We start from the raw sequence: 22,914 nt of genomic DNA, 5'->3' as shown, positions 1-22,914 counted from the left end.
CACTCTGCTGCCCAGGTTATCTTTCTACAGAAACATTCAGGGCATGTCTACCCCCCTCCTCAAATCTCCAGGGGCTGCCTATCCATATCAAGAAAAACTCCTCACTCTTGGCTTTAAAGCTCTCCATCACCTTGACCCTCTTACCTCACCTCCCTTCTCTCTTTCTACATCCCAGCCCAAAACACTCTGCTCCTCTAGTGCTAAACTTCTCACTGTGCCTCAATCTCACCTGTCTCACCGCAGACCCCCGGCCCACGTCCTACCTCTGGCCTGGAACACCCTCCATCCTCAAATCCACCAATCTTCCCCTCTTCAAAGTCCTACTGAAGGCGCACCTCCTCCAAGAGGCCTTCCCAGACTAAGCCTCATTTTTCCTCATCTCCCACTCCCTTCCACGTCACCCTGGCTGGCTCCCTTTCCTCTCCCCCCCACCTCCCTGCCCCACAGAACTTATTTATATATGTATATAGCTATACCTTTATTTATTTATATTGATGCCTGTTTCCTTATGTTGATGTCTGTCTCCCCCATCACTGCTGGGAAGCAGCGTGGCTCAGTGGAAAGAGCCTGGGCTTCGGAGTCAGAGGTCATGGGTTCGACTCCCGGCTCTGTCACTTGTCAGCTGTGTGACTGTGGGCGAGTCACTCAACTTCTCTGTGCCTCAGTTACCTCATCTGTAAAATGGGGATTAACTGTGAGCCCCATGTGGGACAACCCGATTACCCTGTATCTACCCCAGCGCTTGGAACAGTGCTCTGCACCTAGTAAGCACTTAACAAATCCCAACATTATCCCCCAGACTGTGAGCCTGTTGTGGGGAGGGATTGTTTCTTCTATTGCTGCATTGTACTTTCCAAGTGCTCAGCACAGTGCTCTGCACACAGTACCTGCTCAATGAATACGACTGGATGAATGAACCCATAACCTTGGCATCCTCGACATAATAATAATAATGTTGGTATCTCTAATTCCACCCACACATTTGATCTGTCACCAAATTCTAATGGTTCTACCCTCTCAACATGACCAAAATTTTCCCTCTCTTCTTCATTCAAACTGCTACCATGCTGACCCCAGCACTTATGCCATCCTGCTTTGACTACTGCATCTGTCTCCTCGCTGGCCTCCAAGCCTCCTGTCTCTCGCCACTCCAGTCCATACTTCACTCTGCTGCGTGGATCATTTTTCTAAAAGCAAACAAAAAAACAAACCACCACCAAAAAAACCCATTCAGCTCACCTCTCTCCACTCCTTAAGAACCTCCAATGGCTCCCCATCCACCTCCTCAACGAACAGAAACTTCTTACCATTGGCTTTAAAGCACTCAATCAGCACGTTCCGTTCTACCCCACCTCACTGATCTCCTACTACGGCCCAGCCAACAAACTCCGCTTCTCTAGCACCAGATTGCTCACTGTGCCTTTATCTTGTCTACCTCATCCCCGTCCCTTTCCCACATCCTTTTCCTTAGCCTGCAACTCCTTTCCCCACTTTATATGCCAGATCACCACTCTCCCCTCCTTCAAAGCATTAAGATGCCATCTCCTCTAAAGAGGCCTTCCCGAGTTAAGCCTTTTTCTTTTTTGCCCAGCTTGCTATCCCATCTATGCACTCGGATCTGTGACCTTAGGGCATTTAATCTTTACCCCATCCTCAACCCCACAACACCTTTGTAGATGGTTCAAATCCCGGCTCTGCCACTTGTCAGCTGTGTGACTGTGGGCAAGTCACTTCACTTCTCTGGGCCTCAGTTCCCTCATCTGTAAAATGGGGATGAAGACTGTGAGCCTCATCTGGGATAACCTGATTACCCTGTATCTACCCCAGCGCTTAGAACAGTGCTCTGCACATAGTAAGTGCTTAAATACCAACATTATTATATCTTTAAATTACATAAGTTACTTATTTTCTTGTATATTGTCTCCCTCTCTAGACTGTAGCCTCATTATGAGCAGGAAACATGTCTGCTAATTCTGTTGTACTGTACTTTCCAAAGTGCTTAGTACAGTGTTCTCCACATAGTAAGCACTCAAATACCACTGATTGATTGACTAAAATCAAAGGAATCAGGATTAATCCTTACATCAACAGTGCAGGGTCCCTCCAAAGTTGGAAAAAAACCAATTCCTCGTCTAATTCCAATCCATCCAATTTTGCGTCGTCTTGACTCTTCTGCCATCAGAAATGAGACTAATTTCCACTACGCCCAGTGACAGCTCACCTACATTTATACAGACTGTGTTTATCACGAGGTCTTGATAATCGATCCATTAATGGTATTTATTGAGCCCTTACTCTGGGCAGAGCACTGTACTAGGTACTTGGAAAAGTATAACACGACAGAGTTGACAAACGCATTCTCAGCACACAAAGAACTTCACATCAGAAGCCGGTGTACCCCATTCTACCATTCACGTGCACCTTTTCAAGTTAGAGAGCTGCAGGCAATAAACCAACTCAACTTGAGGCATGGAAATTTCTGGTTCTAAGAAATCTGGATATTTTCTTTCAAACAGAAGGAAACCTTGTGAATCTCAAAGGGGACTTAACAGCACCTTATAATGAGGAAGCACAAGATGAATTTCATTCAGATCATACAACAAGTTTACCTTGGTGTAAACTTGTTTGCCTCGTCACAAAATAAACAAAAAAACCATAAGAGAAAAATGAAAATCAGGGATGAGTGTCAAGGTCTACTTGCGTCAGACAGATGAATTATGGTACAATAAGACAAAGCAGGCTTCAGCTTCAGGTGACAGAATGATGGAAAAGCAGGTGGAACAACATTTCAAAAGGGATGTCAAAGTATTGAAATCTCTGTGGCTTTTAGAATTCTGGTTGACCCAAGAGCCAAAGTCTTTTTTCTCACCACTGACCTCTTTTCTACATCCTGCCTCTGGCCTGGAACACCCTCCTTCTTCATATTTGACAGACTATCACTCTTCCCACTTTCAAAGCCTTATTGAAGACACATCTCCTCCAAGAAGTCTTCTCTAATACCAATCTTTTCTCCCATTTCCTCTTCTCCCACTCCTTTCTCCTTCATCCTTGTAGTTGATTTGCACCCTTTATTCACCTCTCCCTCAGCTCCACAGCACTTACGTACCTATCTGTAATTCATTTATTTATATTAATGCCTGTCTCCCACTCAAGACTGTAAGCTCATTCTGGGCAGGGAACATATCTACCAACTTTGTTATATTTATTTACTCTCCCAAGTGCTTAATACAGTGCTATGCACACAGTAAGTGCTCAATAAGAATGACTGATTGACTGACGGAGGTCAGAGTGCCTTTAGAACGGATCCGTCTTCTCTCCCTCGTGTACATTTTCCACCAGAAACTCCAAGCTTCACAAATATGAACATTGGTCTCCCTTTTCAGCCAGATTCCTCAAAAATCATAGACCAGCAAGGACTACCTATTATACGAGTGTGCGTACACGTATGTATGGAAAGGGAGAGACAGGGAGAGGTCCAACTGAGCAGAAACCATAAAGTTGCTTTCCTCCAAACTGTTTGGCAGTATCGCAAAAAAGTTCAGCCGTTGTGTTTCCACTTGATTTTCTTACCTCACCTATGAGCTCTGTCAGTGATCCAATGGACATTCCCTATCCCCTACAAAAAGTCAAATTCCTGAACCTGGATGACTGAGCCAGTGCCATGTAGCTCATCCCCACCTCACCACTCTCCAGGCCTGCTGCCAAGGGGTGGGACACTTGCTGCTCCCACCGCCTAGGAGAGTGTCCGGAAGACTAAGCGAGGAACAGGCCTCTTGACTTTTGACTCCCGAGATCCTTCTCTGGGACCCTTTTCCCAAGCCCAGAGATGGCAGGGGAAAAGGGAGTGGAAGCCATTCTCTCCTTAGTTCCCTTCTGTGGCAAAAGAGAAGAGGAAGAGAGTCAGAACCCTGGCCTCCCCACACCCTCTTTTAAACAAAGAAAGTCAGGTCGGGATTAGCGTAGAAGCAGAAGGGAGAACAAACCAAGCCCCTCCAGGCACAAAACTGGTATGTTCTGCCTCTGCTTTAAAACACTGGACCGGGAACTGGAATACTTCCCAGGTAAATAATAAGTAGTTATTAAAATTAAAGAATCTACCAGGAACACATGGTTCTAGATCACAATTGATTGACGTTAAGACTATGGGTTCTTTCCTCCTACCCTGGCACACTCATGCACGTCCATGCCCATGACAGTCAAACAGATCACATTCCTTTTGGAAATACGTTCCGTCAATCTGGATTATATACATCTAATTAATCCTATTATAATGCACACCAAAAGGAATCAATGATGTTGAACATTCCATCACCCAGGGAAGGTGCCAAAATGCTCAATAGTCGATATCCTTCAGCAAGAGACAGATCACTAGTTTGAATATAAAGGAAGTCAATATGTCCACTGTAAGCGCTTAGATTGTTTAGGCCAACAAGAAGAGCTAAAGAAAGGAAACGCCCTTTTAGACTTTTTGAGGAAAAACAAGATTCTACTGAAGAGACAATTCATTCAGTGGCCTGGAAAGCTGTTAGACTATGAGTGACTCCTTTCTCAGTCCAACTTCCACTTCTCGCTCACTGTGGGCAGGGAATGTGACAATTTCTGCATTGTATTCTCCCAAGCACTTAGTGCAGTGTTCTGCACAGAGAAAGCACTCAATAAAGATGACAATGCATGAACTGCCTCCCGTGTCCCTCCTTTGTCTAAGGCACCGAGATGTCTTAAGATGGCCCTGGTTGGGCCTCCCTAGTCAAAGCCAAAGGCTCCTAATTACCCAAAGACTGAGAAAGTGCCAAAAGCTAAAACTCACTGGCTTTTGCCTGGATCATTTGGACTGTTCAGGAAGATGAGCATAAATAAAACTTAAATGCCATCTTACCCCCCTCCTGCCTTCCACCTCTCAGTCCTTCATAGGGCCAAGGTGTGACTGGTCTTTTTCAAATTTGCAGGATAAAGTTGCTACAACTTGCCAAAGTGTCCATTTTCAAAAATAAAGAACTCCCAAGTGTATTCTCTTTTAGATTTCCTGTTCTGCCACTAAATTCCCAATGTTTATATTCTGGTAACATATTCCTATTTCACTCTCCATTGGAGGTGTTGTTCCTTTAGTATACATCCTATACTTTTCCTTAATTTCAATAGACTACTTAATTCGGCCCAGCAAGATATAATCAAATTACCTGAGTCTATTAAAAAGAGATGCTGCAAACCACGTGGCGTAATCAGCAGGTACAATCACATTAGAATCATAAAAGCAAAAATTTCAGTATACTCTGCTTCAGGAAGTAATGATCAAAAATAAACCTCTTGGCATAACCCTTACGAGCTGAAGACAACTCAGATATTGGCATCTGACAATTATTTGAAGCCTTTAAATATCTTGATTGCAGAACAGAGTTATATTTTGTTGTTATTTCCGTATATCCCGAAAGCTGGTTCCAAAGCAAGACAGCGAAGGGAGAAAAAAATAAGTGGGGAAATATAGCTAGTCATTCTTTGCTTTCCAACAGTAGGCATGGTGATATTTGTGCGTCTATTAGAAATAAGCAGGCCAATCTCTCAGTGAGGTGGACATAACCTACTGTTGGGAAGACAAGAGCAAGAGACAGAACAATCTCATGTGCAGTAATCAAGAGAGGGTTTGCTTTCCATGAGCAGAGACTTCAAGAAGACCAGGACACCAATAGGCTGAGTTGAAAAGACTGAGGAACTCTAAATAGGAAATTACCTCTCAAGGTTGCACCTGGAGAGTTTCCAGTACTCTCCCAGTCTCGACTATGGGAGGGAGAGTCAAGCAGAGACCTTCCCATTCCTAGCTTGGGCAGCGGCTAGTGAGTGGAAGGCCGTCTGCTACAAGTCAAAACTCACCGATGCTGGGCAGCGGCGGCATGGGACGGAGCCGAGGGCGGAGACTCGGATTTGCTGCGCGGAAGGAGGCGATGGTAAACCACTTCCTTATTTTTACCAAGAAAAAACTCTACGGATCCACTACCAGAATGATGGCAGATGGAGGTGGGGTGTTCCGAGATAGATGTGTCCACGGTTTCGCTATGGGGCACAGATGACTCGGCGTAAGATAAGTAGGAAATTCATCAGCATGCACAAGGACTACTTTGTGCACAAAGAGCATGGGACAAGTGGTTAGTTCTTCACTGGCCTTTTGGGTTCATTCATTCATTCAGTAGTATTTATTGAGCGCTTACTATGTGCAGAGCACTGTGCTAAGTGCTTGGAATGAACAAGTCGGCAACAGATAGAGACAGTCCCTGCCCTTTGACGGGCGCACGGTCTAATCGGGGGACCTGCCTGCAGGATTACCATCTTTTACTACTAGTATCTGGAAGCAGCACGGCCTAGTGGCTAGAGCACGGGCCTGGGGGTCGGAAGGCCATGGGTCTAATCCCAGCTCCATCACCTGTCTGCTGTCTGGCCTCGGGCAAGTCACTCCACTTGCGTGAAGCAGCGTGGCCCAGTGGAAAGAGCCGGGGCTTGGGAGTCAGAGGCCATGGGTTCTAATCCCAACTCTGCCACTTGTCAGCTGTGTAACTTGGGGCAAGTCACTTCACTTCTCTGTGCCTCAGTTACCTCATCTGTAAAATGGGGATTAAGACTGTGAACCCCACGTGGGACAGCCTGATCACCTTGTATCCACCCCCAGCGCTTTAAACAGTGCTTTGCACATAGTAAGCGCTTAACAAATACCATCATCATTATTATTCACTTTTCTGGGCCTCAGTTCCCTCATCTGTAAAATGGGGATTAAGACTGTGAGCCCCGCGTGGAACAGGGACTGTGACCAACCCGATTTGCTTTTACTCCACCCCAGCGCTTCGTACAGTGCCTGGCACATAGTAGGTGCTTAACAAATACCACAGTCCTTTGCATTTGCACCAGGCTAGATATAAAATCAGATACACCCTTTCCCACATGGCAGCCTCAATCTAAGAATCAGGGAGAAAAGAAACTTTATCCCCATTATACAGATGAGGAAACGGGGGCCCAGGTAATACGATTTTTCCATTGTCCGTTAGTGGGCTAAATGTAGAGGTGGGACTAGGATGTGGTCTCTCCACTTCTAGACTCTTTCCTCTAGGTCATGCTATCTCCCAGAGGATTAGCAACAAACAACAAGAGCAGCTAAATAAAAATAATAAGAATAATTGTACTTCTTTAGCACTTAATAGGTTCCAAGCACTGTGCCTTAGCACAGCAGATACAAGATCTCTCCCTGTAGATTTGTCGACAGGGATCACGCCTACCAACTCTATTATACTGTACTTTCACAAGCACCGAGTAGTGTTTTGCACACAGTGAGCCCTCAATTAATACCATTAATTAACTGATCTATTGATCACACACAGCCCTTTTCCCCCATGGTGCTTGCCTTCTAAAAAGGAGGCAGGTGTTTGTATTATATCCTCATTTTTTAGATGAGGAAAAAAGGCACAGGAGGGAAGTAACTTGTCCACGGATACAGAACAGTTCTCGTAGCCAGGACTAGGACCCAAATCTCCTGATTTAGTGATCAAACAGGGGTATTTATTGAGCACTGACTGTGTGCAGAGCACTGTATTAAATGCCTGGGAGGATACGATATCCTAAATTATCCTCAGTACCACTAGGTAGGCCAAGATATTTACAGTTTATTTTTTTTTTAGTATCCTCCCCTAACAGTCTCCATAGAAATCAATGGCCCGAATTAACTACCAAATTAAACAATCCAATATTCATTTTGTCTCGACTTCAGCAAGACCAATGGTCCTGATTTTTCAAAGCAAAATAACCAATCATATTTCTGAGTTCCAACAGAAGCTTCAAGGACTCTGCATGTGATATGATGAAAAAATCAATTTTAGGAAACAAACCTTCTTACATAACCATCAAACATCGTGGGAAATTGGAGAATCAGCTTTTAAAGGCACATTAAATGTCATTATTAAATGTCAAAAGGGACTCTCAACAGAGGTAAGGTGGAGGATCTCTTGTGGAAATCTTTTAAAAGAGGACAGATTCTCATCTACCTTGGATACCATCAGCGTAATTGAGGTGGCAGCTGGGCTTTATAATTTCTTGAAATTTCATCACGTCCAAGACGCTAATGGAAGTCTATCAGACATCAGGGCTTGTCCCTTTTGTGCCCTCAAGAAAAGGATAACGATAATATTTGTTAAGCTTTACATGCCGCGCACTGTAGTTGATTGAGCACGGGCCTGGGAGTCAGAAGGTCATGGCTTCTCATCCCGGCTCTGCCGCTTGCCTGCTGTGAGACCTTGGGCAAATCACTTCACTTTTTCTCTGGGCCTCAGTTACCTCATCTGTAAAATGGGGATTGAGACTGTTAACCCATCTGCGACAGGGACTGTGTCCAACCCGATAAGCCGGTCTCCAACCCAGCGCTTATTACAGCGCCTGGCACATAGTAAGTGCTTAACAAATATTCATTCATTCGATTGTATTTACTGAGCACTTACTGTGTGCAGAGCATTGCTCTAAGCATTTGGGAGAGTACAATACAACGATAAACAGACGTTTCCTGCCCACAATGAGTTTACAGTCTAGATGAAGGGAGACAGACATCAATACAAATAAGTGACAGACAGGTACATAAGAGCTGTGGAGCTGGGAGAGGAGAACAAAGGGAGCAAATCAGGGCAATGCAGAAGGGAGAGGGAGAAGAGGAAAGGAGGAGCTAATTATTATTATTAGATAAAAGATAATCAGGTTGGACATAGACCCTGTCGCACATGGGGCTCTCAGTCTAAGAGGGAAGGTCAACACCTATTGACTCCTCATTATACAGATAAAGAAACAGAGGCAGAAAAGTAAAATGACTTGTCCAAGATCACACAACACACTGGGATTAGAACCTAGGTCCTCCGACTCTCAGGCCCACACTCTTTCCACTACGTCATCCTGTTTCTCTTTGCTTCTCAGTTCTACTTTCACAAGAGTGGATTGACACATCAGAACTGTGAAGTGTTTCCCTGACTCTTTTTCTTTAACAAAACATTTCATTGCACGGTGTGAAGACCAATGAATGAGCTCCAGCATTTCTTCTAGAATGTTCATCCACGTTCATCCTCGAATCTGATTTGGAATAACCAACCGTTCTCCCCCATGACAGAGAGAAGTAGCACTGCCTAGTGGAAAGACTACTGGCCTGGGAGTCAGAGGACCTGGGTTCTAATCCCAGGTCCACCACTTAGGAAAGTCACTAGTCTTCTCTCGGCCTCAGTTTTCTTCTCTGTTCTCTCCACCTTAGACTCTGAGCCCCACACGGGACAAGGATTGTGTGTGATCTGATTACCTCATATCTACCACAGTGTTTAGATCAGTGGTCGGCATAAGGTCAACCAATCGATCACTAGTATTAACCGAGTGCTTACTCTGCGCAGACCACTGTACTAAGCGCTTGGGAGAGTATAGTGTCGTTAAGCTTACAAAACAAACACTTATTTCCCAAGTCGAAACACTTTACATCTGAACACGGCAATCTTTTTCCACTGAATACGCCTCTCAGTGCTGACGCTCTCGGACTTTTTCTTAATTCTCAACTTAATATTTGAACCACATTTTCTCTCTCTCTCTCTCTCGCAGTATCGTGCAGTTCCTCTCAATTACCCATCACTCACATAATTGGCTAACAGTAGGCATTCAGGCAGTGTAACAATTTAAAAAGAAGTTAGATGTGAGAAGGCTTCTGTAATGGAACTCGGGCTGACATCCTTAACTCTGCCTTTCACTGAAAAGCAATTACACTGTTAGAAAGACAGGACTGTTTCTTTTCTGATTAGGATTTTCCAAATGAAAGGAATAGTCGCAGCCGATTGGGATCCTGCACAAGGAGGTGAATAGCGGGCTGGTCTGCTTATATTTAACTTACATTTATTCCATTATCATTGCATTTTAAAAGCCATCCATAATCTCTTAGGTAGGACCCTGGTTTACGTAAGGGCTGTGTATTAAATAGCTTCAAAGATCACCAACGCGCTAGAACAGCAAGCCTTGAGAATTAATGTGAGAAAAATCTAAAGAATGTACATTCTTTGACAAATCCTAAATTGCTTCTCAATACGATTTCATTATAAAACATAAGACTCTGGGAAACAATGATTTCTGTAGTCTCAGTTCAAAGAAGCTACACATGTATTATAATAATAGTGTCATTTGTGAAACATTTACTGTGTGCCAGGCAGCGTGGCTCAGTGGAAAGAGCACGGGCTTTGGAGTCAGGGGTCATGAGTTCGAATCCCAGCTCTGCCACTTGTCAGCTGTGTGACTGTGGGCAAGTCACTTCACTTCTCTGGGTCTCAGTGACCTCATGTGGAAAATGGGGATGAAGACTGTGAGCCCCACGTGGGACAACCTGATTCGCCTGTGTCTACCCCAGCGCTTAGAACAGTGCTCTGCACATAGTAAGCGCTTAACAAATACCAACATTATTACTAAGCGCTGGGGTGGGGACAAGCAAATTGGGTTGGACACAGTCCCTGTCCTGCATGGGGCTCACAGTCTTAATCCCCATTTTACAGATGAGGTAAATGAGGCCCAGAGAAGTGAAGTGACTTGCACAAGGCCACATAGTAGACAAGTGTTGGAGCCGGGATTAGAGGCCATGACCTTCTGACTCCCGGGCCCATGCTCTATCCACCATGTCATGCTGCTTCCCACTATTTACTATTATCGTTAATGATGCAATAGATTTAAAAATAAATACTACGCACAGCATAATTTCACTTCCAAACCTCATTAACCTATTATTTTTGCCTCATATCATCTACTTACTCAAGGAAAAGGAAGGTGATCTCAGATTCTGGAAGCTTAGAAGGGACCACACATTTATGGAGATGTTTGAAAAGGCAATTTGGGAGATTAGAGGAACTAACCAAGAGAAACAGTGAGGCCTAGTGAATACAGCACTGGCCTGGGAGTCCAAAGGACCTGGGTTCTAATCCCAGCTCCTCTCCTTGTATGCTGTGTGACCTTGGGCAAATCACTTCACTATGCCTCAGTTACCTCATGTACAGAAAAAATAATAATTGGGATTAAGACTATGAGACCCATGGGATGCATGAACTAGATCCAACCTCGTACCTCCCCCAGCACTTAAAGGCCCTAATGACTACTTTGATACGATATAGGGACTAAATACAAATTTCGGCCGAGAAAAAAATTGTTATCAGTATTCCACATTTAGGTATCTATGAATGGCACTAAAGTTTTTGCAATCCAGCGGTGAACATAGTTAAGATCTTTCTCCCAAACTTGACAAAAGCAAAAGGCAATAACAAAAAAGACCTTATATCCCTTTCAGAGTCACAGATCGAGAAAGAGTAAGAGAGAAAAAGGGAGAGCGAAAGAGAGAGATCTCTAGCTACAGTATCTTCAGTACCAGGTAATGAACAAATAAAATCCCATTGCTGTGCTAACATTATCATTCCTGCTTGAAAACAAACAAGCAAGACACTGAAGAGCAACATTTTAATTACAGGAAAACTGGAGTAAAATTAAGATGTAACTCAATTGAAAAGACCAAATTGGAAAGTAAACACTGCTAGCCTCACTCTATGGAAACTAGAGATCATGAAACAACAATTCAAAGTGAGAACAGAAAAAACACTTCATAATATGGTGTTTTTTTCCCAAGTTTTGTTCCAAAGGTTCATTTGGCAGACAAAATTTCAAGCTTATGCACAGAGATTTTTCCCTAACATATTTTCATCCTCTGATATTAGGTCTTTGATTATAACATATGTTACAACTAAATCATATTATCTTCTTATCCATGAATGATTTTTTTCTGGCCTCGGGGATGATTTATCTAAGACTAAAAATCTGGAACAGACACAAAATTCACCAAAATAGATATCATGTTTTCCTCCTCTTTGAATGAGTCAGCTCATACAACAATTTTCAAATCTCATCTAAGAATAGGGCTTGGCTTAATTAGTTGAGAGTCAGTTTAATAACTAGCACACCTTAATGAGAATAGGAACAGATTATTTGAAAAACTCTATTATTGCAGGAGAATAATTTTAAATGGTACCATTTGTTATTCAATTGAAACAAATGCAGGTTCACATTTAAATTCACAACTGCTCCCACGGAGCAGCATGGTGTAGTGGATAGAGTGCAGACCAGGGAGTCTCAAGGTCATGGGTTCTAAACCCAGCTCTGCCACTTGTCTGCAGTGTGACCCCAGGCAAGTCACTTAACTTCTCTGAGTCTCAGTTACCTCATCTTACTGGGGATTAAGACTGTGAGCCCCAAGTGGGACAACTTGGTTACCTTGTATCAGCATGGCTCAGTGGAAAGAGCATGGGCTTGGGAGTCACAGTTTTGGCCAAGTCACTTAACTTCTCTGTTCATTCAATCGTATTTATTGAGCGCTTACTGTGTGCAGAGCACTGTACTAGGCACTTGGAAAGTACAATTCAGCCACAGATAGAGACCAATCCCTACCCAACAACGGGTTACCACATCTGTAAAATGGGGATTAAGACTGTGAGCCCCATGAGAGACAGGCTGATTACCTTGAGTTTAGAACAGTGCGTGGCACATAGCAAGCACTTAAATACCATCATTATTACTATTGTATCTACCCCAGCACTTAGAATAGTGCTTAGCACATAGTAAGGGCTTCAATACCATAATTTTTATAATTATTATTAAAATGTTTAAAAGACCTAGAAGAATCATTTGTACAGCAACCTAACCAAAAGTTTGAATTTTCAAATATCAGTATTTTGTTCTCATATACTCTTGTATTTTCCATAGTACTTTATTTCCTTTAATCCTCACAGCATCCCTGAAAACTAGAAAAAGGCATATATTATTATTCCTGTTTTACAGATGAGCCTCCTGAAGTCTGGAAAGATTAAGTAACTTGTCCAAGATCACACTGAGAGCCAAGACAGAGGCGAGACTAGAACCCAGGACCCCTGATGTCCAGCCCCACGTCCCTTAAACTGGTCACATTTTATGTCCAAGATTGCAATTTTGATTCTCTCCCACCATAGGAGGCTATGTCAGTCCCATAGGCATGGAAGAAGAGCCAGCATGCTCGTTAGTTTATTACCAAATCGATATAACTCGATCCTATATAAAAACAACCTGCAGGATGCATCAAACTGGAAGATTTAACAAGAGTGTATTTGCATACCTATTTTCTACTTTAAAAAAGTTTATAGACAAAAGGATAAACTATAAAATGGAAAAAAAGATCCTGAACTTCACACTGCAATAGCTCATCTCATATCCCAAGACCCTAAAGTTAAATCTTCTGAATTTCTTTTTCTGACCACTTCAAGCTATTTGAAAACCTAAGAAGGCAAATATACAAAGAAGGCAGCAAACAACCAAAGAACAGAGAGAATAAAATACATATATAGATATGTGCACTCAAAGTCCTTAAGCAAGCAAATACACACAGGGGCTGTGTCAACAACACAAGGAGAGAATGTGTTGATTCCTTTCACACCTGATATTGCTATTACTGACTTTTTAAACCTTAGTTATAGATAAGCATTAAGATAGGGAAGAGTTAGACCCACCTTTGCCTTTGAGCTCTCTTCACATACCCATACTAAAACTAAAACAATTATTGAGCCTGAATTGTATCCCATACATCTAAAGATTCCCTGTGATCTGCTAGTTGTTCACTTTGGGGCATTAACTTTTCAGATCATCCATATCACACCTGCATCCTGTATTTTATGTCTTGTTTTGGGGATTTTTTTGTTGTTTCTTCTTCATCAGATGCAACGGCAGATGTTCTCCAGCAGGTTTTTAGTTTTGCCTAAGATATCAAAGGATTGATTAGCAACAAGTCTCAACTGACGCATGAAAAGTTTAACAAGTTGAAACTCCTCATGCTGGACATCGGAAGAGAAGAATTGTTTTTAACCCCTCTCACCTCAATTAAACTAGAATCCAAGCTAAGTGATGCAAAGTCCCTGGCAATTTTTTAACGTGTGTGGAAACTGAGAAAGCACATCTATTAAAATATAAAATATGTAAAGACTGTCTGCTACATTCACTAAGTGATTAAAAAGGTAATCTTCTTGAAGGAACGTGCCACATATTTGTTTATATTAATGTTAATAACTTGCTAACTAATGATAAATGTATGATAATTTATTCTAAGTGAAACCAAGTGTGCCCTAAAGACAGACTATATAAATGAAAGCTTATGCTCATGCAGGTTTTGAGTACACACATTAATAACTGTATTTCTTTACTGCAGAGAAAATGATTGCATATAAATTATATGCCAAGGTACCCACAGAAACCAAATCAAGTTAAAGAAGGGTGCCACCAGTGTCTTCTAGCAAGAATTCTGACTTTTTTTTTTAACCTCTGAAAATTTCACAACTTTAAAGGCAAGGCAGAGTTAGGAGAACTTGCTCTGCAGCTTTAGAGTAATAGTTTACCCAGTTGTATTTATTGAGTGCTTTCTGTGTGCAAAGCACTGTACTAGTCAATTGTGGTGGTATTTATTGACCACCCACTGCACAATAATTACCATTATGATTATTACTGAGTGCTAGGGAAAGCGTAACAGAATAAGGAGACTCAGCCCCTGCCCCAAGAATCTTACACTGTAATGGGAGATCCAGACATAAAAATATTTACAACTAATAAAAGCAAATAATTGAGTGTACAAATAAAGATATACAGTAAAAGTGTTAAAGGTGGGACTAAGGAAGGATAAAACTCTTACAGGTGACTGATGACTTAGACGTAGGGGTAATCCCGATTTGCAATTAATCGGAAAAGGAGATGAGCTTTTAGGAGGGCTTCAAACACAGGGAGGGTTCCAATCTAACCGACTTGGGGCCAGGGTTGGGGGAGATTCTTTCCAGGCCCAGGAACAACATGAATGTGGAGAGGGAGGCAGGAGAGTCAAGAGTAAAGTACAGTTACAAGTTTGCTTGGAGTAAATAAAGAGGCTGAGCTGGGTGAAGAGAGCAGATGAGGAAAGTGGGTAGAAAGACTTGAAGCCGGTTGGGAGTTTATGCTGGATGAGGAGCCAAATGAGGTTTTGCGCAATGGAGAGAGAGGTGTGTGTAGACGGCAGAGGCTGGAGGCAGAAGACCACCAAGGTGACTGAAGCAAAAGCCAACCTTTGATAGAACCAGAGCTTATAGGAGGAGATATCACAAAGCAAGTCTCAGTCCCATTTTTCAGGTCCTAAATAATAACAGCTGTGGTATTTGGCTCCCTGCCCTCCTCCCCTCCTTAACTTCCGTCTTTAAACCACTCACTCTCCTATGACTCCTTCCCCTCTGCCTTCAAACATGCCCACGTCTCCCCCATCCTAAAAAAAAAAAAAAAAAAAAACCCTCTCGACCCCACTTCCCCTTCCAGTTATCGCCCTATCTCCCTACTACCCTTCCCTTCCAAAATCCTAGAACGAGTCGTCTACACTCGCTGCTTAGAATTCCTTAACTCTCATTCTCTCCTGGACCCCCTCCGATCTGGCTTCCGTCCCCTCCACTCTACCGAGACTGCTCTCTCTAAGGTCACCCGTGACCTCCTTCTTGCCAAATCCAATGGCTCCTACTCTATTCTAATCCTCCTTGATCTCTCAGCTGCCTTTGACACTGTCGACCATCCCCTTCTCCTCCACACCTTTTCTCACCTCGGCTTCACGGACTCCGTCCTCTCCCGGTTGTCCTCTTCTCTCTCCGGCCGGTCATTCTCGGTCTCCTTCGCAGGCTTCTCCTCCCTCTCCCATCCTCTAACTGTTGGAGTTCCTCGAGGGTCAGTTCTCGGCCCTCTTCTGTTCTCCATTTACACTCACTCCCTTGGTGAAATCATCCGCTCGCATGGCTTCGACTACCATCTCTACACAGATGACACACATCTACATCTCTGCCCCGTCCTCTCCCCCTCCCTTCAGGCTCGTAACTCCTCCTGCCTCCGGGACGTCTCCACCTGGATGTCTGCCCGCCACCTAAAACTCAACATGACCAAAACTGAGCTCCTCATCTTCCCTGCCAAGCCCAGTCCTCTCCCAGACTTCCCTATCACCGTGGATGGCACGACCGTCCTTCCCGTCTCTAGGGCCCGCAACCTCGGTGTCATCTTTGACTCGTCTCTTTCGTTCACCCCACGCATCCGATCCGTTACCGAGACCTGCAATCTCACCTTTATAATATCGCCAAGATCTGCCCTTTCTTCTCCATCCAAACGGCTATCTTACTGCTACAGGCTCTCGTAATATCCCGGCTAGATTACTGTCAGCCTGCTCTCTGATCTCCCTTCCTCCTCTCTCTCCCCTCTCCAGTCTATTCTTCACTCCGCTGCCCGGCTCTTCTTCCTGCAGAAACGTTCTGGGCCTGTCACTCCCCTTCTTAAAAATCTCCAGTGGTTGTCTATCGACCTCCACACAAAACAAGATCTTCTCACTCTAGGCTTCAAGACTGTCCATCACCTTGCCCCTTCCTACCTCTCCTCCCTTCTCTCTTTCTACCGCCCAGCCCGCACGCTCCGCTCCTCCGCCGCCCACCTCCTCACCGTCCCTCGGTCTCGCCCATCCCGCCGTCGACCCCCGGGCCACATCCTCCCGCCGTCCTGGAACGCCCTCCCTCCTCACCTCCGCCAAACTGATTCTCTTCCCCTCTTCAAATCCCTACTTAAAGCTCACCTCCTCCAAGAGGCCTTCCCAGACTGAGCTCCCCTTTTCCCTCTGTTCCCTGTAACCCCCTTCACCTCTACGCAGCTAAACCCTCTTCTCCCCTCTTTCCCTCTGCTCTTACCCTTCTCCCGTCCCATCCCCTCAGCACTGTACTCGTCCACTCAACTGTGTATATCTTCATCACCCTATTTATTTTGTTTAATGAGATGTCCATCATCCTGATTCTATTTAATTGCTTTGTTTTAATGAGATGTTCTTCCCCTTGACTCTATTTATTGCCATTGTTCTCGTCTGTCTCTCCCGATTAGACCGTAAGCCCGTCAAAGGGCAGGGACTGTCTCTATCTGTTGCTGATTTGTCCATTCCAAGTGCGTCGTACAGTGCTCTGCACATAGTAAGTGCTCAAAAAATACTATTGAATGAACGAATAAATATTTGTTAAGCGCTGGAGTGGATACAAGCAAATCGGGTTGGTTACCATCCCTGTCCCACGTGGGCCTCTCTTCATCTGTAAAATGGTGATTGAGACTGTAACTGAGGCACAGGGAAGTGAAGTGGTTTGCCCAAGGTCACAATGCAGACTGGTGAAGCCCAAATTAGAACCCGTGACCTTCTGAGTCCGAGGCCTGTGCTCTACCCAGTACGCCATGCTATTACTCTTAAAACCAAAAAAACCCACTCAATTCTTTAAGTGCTTGGAGATCTTTAAAACTCTGAAGTCTTTTTCCTGCCCTTCCTGTTGCCGAAATGACCAGCAAGTCTGCAAAGAAGCTCCGCCTCATGGCCGTGTTTCAGGATTTCGGAGACCCTACCACGTTGGTTTGGCTATACCACAATCACAAACCAACATATTGCTTAAATTTAGAGCTCAATCTCAGGTCCAGAGGATCGGTACCCAGCTCCAGGTTGTTTCCAAACCTGTGGATATTTCTCCCATGTGGTATTTGAAGAAGCAGTTGGAGAGAACCTAAAAAAAGAAAGCATGGAAATGGCTTGCTTCCATTGCCTTCAAGCACTGCTAGGAATAGAGAAGCAGCGGGGCTCAGTGGAACGAGCCCGGGCTTGGGAGTCAGAGGTCACGGGTTTGAATCCTGGATCTGCCACTTGTCAGCTGACTGTGGGCAAGTCACTTCACTTGTGTGCCTCAGTTCCCTCATCTGTAAAATGGGGATGAAGACTCTGAGGCCCAGGTGGGACTACCTGATTACCCTGCATCAACCCCACTTAGAACAGTGCTCTGCACATAGTAAGCGCTTAACAAATAACATTATTATTATTATGTAAACTAGAAGACACAGGGAGTCAGGGGAGAATCAGAAGTTTGGGGCACCACAGTGTGTCAGAGAGAAGCAGTGTGGCCTACTGGAAAGAGGACAAGCCCGAGAGTCAGAGGCCCTGGTTTAAAAAAAAAAATGGTGGTATTTGTTAAGTGCTTACTATATGCAAAGCACTGTTCTAAGAGCCGGTGGATATAAGGAGATCAGGTGGTCCCACGTGGGGCTCACAGTTGTAATCCCCATTTTACAGATGAGGTAACTGAGGCACAGAGAAGTGAAGTGACTTTCCCAAAGTCACACAGCTGGCAAGCGGCAGAGCCGGGATTCGAACCCACGAACTCTGACTCCCAAGTCCGGGCTCTTTCCACTGTGCCACCGTTAGCCATGGCTTCCCTACTCAACTATTATATCACCTTGGCCAAGTCACTTAACTTTACTATACTTCAGCTTTCTCATCTGCAAAGCAGGGATTAAATCCTACTCCCTCCCATTGAGACTGTGAGCCCCAACTGGGACAGGGATTACATCTAACCTAATTATCTCATTTGTACTCCTGTGCTTAGTACAGTTCATGGCACACAGTAAGCACTTCACAAGTTCCACAATTAAACTGTGAGTGGCCCATCTGCCATAGTTCATGTAGGCCCAAAAAGTATTGCCATTTCTACAGTGAAAGGAAATAGGACAGGACTAGGAATAATGACACTCTGGTTCTTTTCCCAGTTCTGCCCTTTATCTGCTATGTGACCTTGGGCAAGTCACTTAACCTCTCTATGCCTATTTCCTCCTCTGTAAAATGGGAATAAGATACTTCGTCTGCCTCACCCTTAATAATAATAATGTTGGTATTTGTTAAGCGCTTACTATGTGCAAAGCACTGTTCTAAGCGCTGGGGGAGATACAGGGTGATCAGGTTATCCCACGTGAGGCTCACAGTTAATCCTCATTTTACAGATGAGGTAACTGAGGCACAGAAAAGTGAAGTGACTTGCCCACAGTCTCACAGCTGACAAGTGGCCGACCTGGGATTCGAACCCATGACTTCTGACTCCCAGGCCTGGGCTCTTCCCACTGAGCCACGCTGCTTCTCAAACTATGAATCTTAAACTATGAATTATTAATTCATAATTCATTCATTGATTAATAATTAAACTATGAATTTATTAAACTATGAATCCTTTGGAGGGCAGGGACTGTGGGGCCTAGAGGATAGAGCACAGGCCTGGGTGTCAAAAGGACCTGGGTTCTAATCCCAGGCCTGCCACTTGTCTGCTGCATGACCTTGGACAAGTCACTTCACTTCCGTGCCTCAGTTGACCTCTTCTGCAAAATTGGAACTGATTGTGAGTCCCATGTGGGACAGGGACTGTGTCCAACCTAATTAGCTTGTATATACCCCAGTGCTTGGAACAGTGCCTGGCACAGAATAAGCACTTCACAAATACCATTAAAAACAAAACCACTAAAACAAACAAACAAAATTCAAACTGTGTCCAGTCTGATTACTTCCCGTCTGCCCTGGTGTTTGGCACAGAGTAACCACTCAATAAATACCATCATTATTAATAAATGAGCTCGCCACACCATTCTCACAGCCCCGACTCACTCCTCCGGCCAATTCAAATCTTCAGATGTTAATACAGATTGCTAACGAATCCTCTAAACTAGCGCTTTTTAAAAACAAAATTGAGAAGTGCCAAGCTCAGCTGGCAGGCAGAGCAGAAACACCTGATGAAGCTGATCTGGAAGGCTGCATATTTTGCATTTCAAACACCTTCAATTGCAAAGCCCTAGTGTTAATTTAATGTGCCTCCTTTCATATTCCAATTCACCTGAAGGTTCTGCCTGAGCTAGGGGATCCCATCTGAATATCTTGCCCCTGAACTCTCCACCTACAGGTAGAACCTGAGCCCCAACTTTTGCTAAAGCCCAAATCTGGTTGGCAAAGCCATATTTGAGTCGTAATTGGTAAAGCCAAACTACATTTCCAACCAGAAAAGTACCCAGCAGTAACTTACTAACCAGAGCTCTGCTCAGCCTGAAAAAGTTAACAGTGCTGAGTTGATTAATTGATTTTCTGTTTTCTGTTAAAATTGGCCTCGCCGTGAACGCAGGTTTAAGTGACATTGTGTGACAAGAGGGCTCAGAATCCTTGGAAGAACAGCAGGGAATCCACAGACCTGGATCTGGCCAACTCCAAACGGGTGAGTACCTGAAACATCCAATCCCCACCTATCTTTGTTCTCATCCATGGCGTTAACAGAAAGAGCCTGGGCCTGTGAGTCAGGGGGTCATTAGTTCTAATCCCAGCTCCACCACTTGTCTGCTGTGTGACCTTGGGCAAATCACTTCACTTCTCTGTGCTTCAATTCCTTCATCTGGAAGATGGGGATTGAGACTGTCAGCCCCACGTGGGACAGGGACTGTGTCCAACTGATTTGATCGCATCCACCCCAGGTCTTAGTACAGTGCCAGGCACATAGTAAGCAATATCAAATACCACAATTATTATTATACCACCTTGATTACTGAATCGGCCTCTTTGCTGACCTTCCTGCCCATCTCTCCCCATTCCAGTCATTATTTCACTCTGCTGCCCGGATCGTTCTGCTACCAAATCATTCAGGTCATGTTTACCCACTCCTCAAAAAACTCCAACTGTTGCCAATTCACCTTGACATCAAATAAAAACTCCACACCTTTGGCTTTAAAGCACTCTATCACCTTGCTCCATCTTACCTCGCCTTGCTACTTTTCTATAATCCAGCCCGCACACTTTGCTCCTCTAATGCTAACCTTCTCACTGCACCTTGATCTCATCTATCTCACCACCTACCTCTTGCCCACATCCTACCTATCATCTAGAATGCCCTCCCTCCTGGAATCAGACAATTACTCTCTTCCCCTTCAGGGCCTCATTGAAGTTACATCTCCTCCAGGCTTTCCCTAACCCCTCTTCTCTTCTCCCTTCCTGACTTACTTCTCAGCGTGGCTCAGTGGAAAGAGCACAAGCTGGGGAGTCAGAGGTCATGGGTTCAAATCCCAGCTCCGCCACTAGTCAGCTGTGTGATTTAGGGCAGGTCACTTCACTGGGCCTCAGTTACCTCATCTGTAAAATGGGGATGAAGACTGTGAGCCCCACGTGGGACAACTTGATCACCTTGTATCCCCCCAGCGCTTAGAACAGTGCTTTGCACATAGTGCTTAACAAATGCCATCATTATTATTATTCTCATTCAGTCCACCTCCCAGCCAGCCCCACAGCACTTACGTACAGATATGTAATTCATTTATTTAATGTCTGTCGTCCCCTATAAAGTATAAGATACATTCCCTGCCCAAAGTTATCTGTGTTATATTGTACTCTCCCAAGCACTTAGTTCAGTGCTCTGCACATAGTAAGTGCTCAATAAATAGAATTGAATGAATGAATCTGTAACTTTTGCCCATGGCTCCTTTCTTCTTCCTTTCCTCGTATTGGCATTTTGTCTTTCAAGACTCCAAAGCCTTTCCTAAGGAGTCCCAGGGAATCTTCCATGCATTAATAATTAGGTGAGCGACTGTTAACTTTGCTTTCCGCCTTTCACTTGTGTTGGAGATCGTTCTGATCTTAACCATCTCTCTCCAAGACAACCTACACTTAACTCCTTTTTATCATTCCTTGTTGGGTTGCCACATTGCTGCCAGTCTAGCAAACACAGCAATAGCCATGATACAACTCCCACTTGTGTGCATCGGTAGCTCTCTTTGATCTCCTAAGGAGAGCTAGTGAAAAGCATTCAGCACTTTGTAGTGCTTTGGTTCCACTTTCCCTCCTTTCAGAGCATTAGCGATAATTCACCCTGATACGTTAAGCCCTTTACAGTGACATATCCCTTAGAAACTGCAAGACTGCTCTTTTATACAGCTTTCAGAGCTTTAATCTTAAAAACTCAGGTTTGACTCTTTGCTCCCATCATTTTTATATTTATGCTCAGCACCTTCAGGATCCTCTCCAACTTTACTGAAAATGCCCTAAAGTCTTTCCATGTATTTTTTTTTTAAACTTCCTTCATTTCATAAAAATGCATCTTCACAGCAAGGCAAAACTACCTTGGAAGGGAAGTCGACAACTGTCCACTGGCTCTAAATGCTAGGTTCGCCCAAAGAGGGAGTAAATAAACTTACCGGCAGCTGCCTCGGGACTCTTCAGTGACTCCATTCGGGGCAGTACGAAAGGAATCAATCGTATTTATTTAGTGTTTACTATGTACAGAGCACTATACTAAGCACTTGGGAGAATACAACAGAGTTGGAAGACACATTCCCTGCCCCAAACAAGCTTACAGTCTAGGTGGGGAGGTGGCTATTAATAGATATAAATAAATTACAGAAATACACTTCAGTGCTGGGGTTTGAGCGTGAATAAAGGGAGCAAAAAAGGGCTATCTAGAAGGGAGTAGGAGAAAAGGAAATAAGGACTTGGGTCTCTTGGAGAAGATGTGCCTTCCTTAAGGCTTTAAAGGTGGGGAGAGTAATTGTCAGATATGAAGGCACTTAGGAGCCAGCATCAGTAGCAATTGAAGATAGGATTTGCACTAGACTGTAAAGCCTCTGAGGGCAGAGCTCATGACTGCTAACTCTACTGTACTCTCCCAAGTGCTTAGTATAGTGCTCTGCACACAACAAGCACTCAGGAAATCACTGATTGCTCCTAAAGGTGGATCTCATCCTTTAAACTCAAAGGTAGTTCCACAGCTCTTCAAAATACCTCATCTTCACACCCATCACCGAGCCACCAAAGGACATTTCCTAATCCCTTCCCCTCATACTCTACCAGCTCTTCACTAGTTAATAAATTCCCTGAAGGCAGGGATCCTGTCTACCACCTCCATTGTAGTATACTCTCTCAAGCACTTAGTACAGTGTTTTGCAACAGTAGACACTCAATAATTGCCACTGATTGATGAAGGAGAAGGTTTCCAGGTTCTGCATCCTCTTCAGTTCACTTTGCCCACC

The 22,914-nt window shown here is 44.1% G+C and overlaps 1 protein-coding gene and 1 non-coding gene across 2 annotated transcripts in view; one reads left to right on the top strand and one right to left on the bottom strand.

Annotated features, from left to right (window-relative positions):
- Positions 1–22,914, bottom strand: part of TMEM132D (transmembrane protein 132D) — a 545,527-nt gene that overhangs the window by 481,580 nt on the left and 41,033 nt on the right. The gene's annotated exons all lie outside the window — the stretch shown is intronic.
- LOC114809933 lies at positions 5,723–5,855 on the top strand. Its single transcript, XR_003757704.1, has one exon. It is a non-coding gene; the product is annotated as a small nucleolar RNA SNORA7 (small nucleolar RNA).

The sequence above is a fragment of the Ornithorhynchus anatinus genome, chromosome 2, assembly GCF_004115215.2.
Source record: "Ornithorhynchus anatinus isolate Pmale09 chromosome 2, mOrnAna1.pri.v4, whole genome shotgun sequence".
Lineage (NCBI taxonomy): Eukaryota > Metazoa > Chordata > Mammalia > Monotremata > Ornithorhynchidae > Ornithorhynchus > Ornithorhynchus anatinus.
Note: the sequence above shows the minus strand (reverse complement) of the source record. Positions and strands in the feature narration are given on the sequence as shown.